The sequence below is a fragment of the Oncorhynchus masou genome, chromosome 16 (genome assembly GCF_036934945.1).
Source record: "Oncorhynchus masou masou isolate Uvic2021 chromosome 16, UVic_Omas_1.1, whole genome shotgun sequence".
Taxonomy (NCBI): Eukaryota; Metazoa; Chordata; class Actinopteri; order Salmoniformes; family Salmonidae; genus Oncorhynchus; species Oncorhynchus masou.
This window is the reverse complement of record NC_088227.1, coordinates 35,711,397-35,713,896: the sequence shown is the minus strand read 5'-3', so window position 1 is coordinate 35,713,896 and position 2,500 is coordinate 35,711,397.

Below are 2,500 nucleotides of genomic sequence, written 5' to 3'. Positions count from 1 at the left end.
GGGCAGCTAACCAGCAACCTGCTGGGAGAACCAATCCTATCCATGGTCCTGTTACTGCAGACTGGATCCCCTAGTCTGGGCAGCCAACCAGCAACCTGCTGGGAGAACCAATCCTATCCATGGTCCTGTTACTGCAGACTGGATCCCCTAGTCTGGGCAGCTAACCAGCAACCTGCTGGGAGAACCAATCCTATCCATGGTCCTGTTACTGCAGACTGGATCCCCTAGTCTGGGCAGCCAACCAGCAACCTGCTGGGAGAACCAATCCTATCCATGGTCCTGTTACTGCAGACTGGATCCCCTAGTCTGGGCAGCCAGCCAGCAACCTGCCAGCAACTTCACATCACATTCTATCACATTCTAACAGTTCACATCACATTCTAACAGTTCACATCACATTCTAACACTTCACATCACATTCTATCACATTCTAACAGTTCAAGGCAGCAGCTACTCTTCCTGGGGTTTATTATGGATCCCCATTAGTTCCTGCTAAGGCAGCAGTTACTCTTCCTAGGGTTTTATGGATCCCCATTAGTTCCTGCCAAGGCAGCAGCAACTCTTCCTGGGGTTTTATGGATCCCCATTAGTTCCTGCCAAGGCAGCAGCTACTCTTCCTGGGGTTTTATGGATCCCCATTAGTTCCTGCCAAGGCAGCAGCTACTCTTCCTGGGGTTTATTATGGATCCCCATGAGTTCCTGCTAAGGCAGCAGCTACTCTTCCAGGGGTTTTATGGATCCCCATTAGTTCCTGCCAAGGAAGCAGATGCTCTTCCTGGGGTTTTATGGATCCCCATTAGTTCCTGCCAAGGCAGCAGCTACTCTTCCTGGGGTTTTATGGATCCCCATTAGTTCCTGCCAAGGCAGCAGCTACTCTTCCTGGGGTTTATTATGGATCCCCATGAGTTCCTGCTAAGGCAGCAGCTACTCTTCCAGGGGTTTTATGGATCCCCATTAGTTCCTGCCAAGGAAGCAGATGCTCTTCCTGGGGTTTTATGGATCCCCATTAGTTCCTGCCAAGGCAGCAGCTACTCTTCCTGGGGTTTTATGGATCCCCATTAGTTCCTGCCAAGGAAGCAGATGCTCTTCCTGGGGTTTTATGGATCCCCATTAGTTCCTGCCAAGGCAGCAGCTACTCTTCCTGGGGTTTTATGGATCCCCATTAGTTCCTGCCAAGGCAGCAGCTACTCTTCCTGGGGTTTATTATGGATCCCCATTAGTTCCTGCCAAGGCAGCAGCTACTCTTCCTGGGGTTTATTATGGATCCCCATTAGTTCCTGCCAAGGCAGCAGCTACTCTTCCTGGGGTCCAAACACATTAAAGCTCTTACATCACACATGAAACAGAAGATAAAACACTACATCATATAACATTATTACACCACTACACATCTACAAAATGTATAATACCACCATATTACAATGTATGTGTGTGTAGAGTGGTGTGCCAGCCTGTATGTGTGTATGCTTGTGTCTGTACCTGTGTTTGTGTCTCTTCACAGTACCTGTGGTTCCATAAGGTGTATTTGTATCTGTTTTTTAAATCTGATTATAAACTGGGTGGTAAGAGCCTGAACGCTGATTAGCTGAAAGCTGTGGTATATATATAAATATTTACCTTTATTTAACTTGGCAAGTTAGTTAAGAACAAATTCTTATTTTCAATGACGGCCTAGGAACAGTGGGTTAACTGTCTGTTCAGGGGCAGAACGACAGATTTGTACCTTGTCAGCTCGGGGATTTGAACATGCAACCTTGCGGTTACTAGTCCAACGCTCTAACCACTAGGCTACCCTGCTACCATATCAGACCTTATAGCACGGGTATGACAAAACATTTATTTTTTACTGCTCTAATTACGCTGGTAACCAGTTTATAGAAGAAATAAAGCACCTTGGGGGTTGTGGTATATGGCCAATATACCATGGCTAAATGCTGTGTCCAGGCACTCCACTTTGCGTCATGCGTAAGACCGTCCTTAGCCCTGGTATATTGGCAATATACCACACCTCCTCAGGTCTTAATTCTACTGCTTGCATCTTCTGGTGGCATGTCTTGTGGGGTATGCATGGGTATCAGAGCTGTGTGCCTGTAGTTTAAACAGACCTCTGGTGGCATGTCTTGTGGGGTATGCATGGGTGTCCGAGCTGTGTGCCAGTAGTTTAAACAGACCTCTGGTGGCATGTCTTGTGGGGTATGCATGGGTGTCCGAGCTGTGTGCCAGTAGTTTAAACAGACCTCTGGTGGCATGTCTTGTGGGGTATGCATGGGTATCAGAGCTGTGTGCCAGTAGTTTAAACAGACCTCTGGTGGCATGTCTTGTGGGGTATGCATGGGTATCAGAGCTGTGTGCCAGTAGTTTAAACAGACCTCTGGTGGCATGTCTTGTGGGGTATGCATGGGTGTCCGAGCTGTGTGCCAGTAGTTTAAACAGACCTCTGGTGGCATGTCTTGTGGGGTATGCATGGGTATCAGAGCTGTGTGCCTGTAGTTTAAACAGA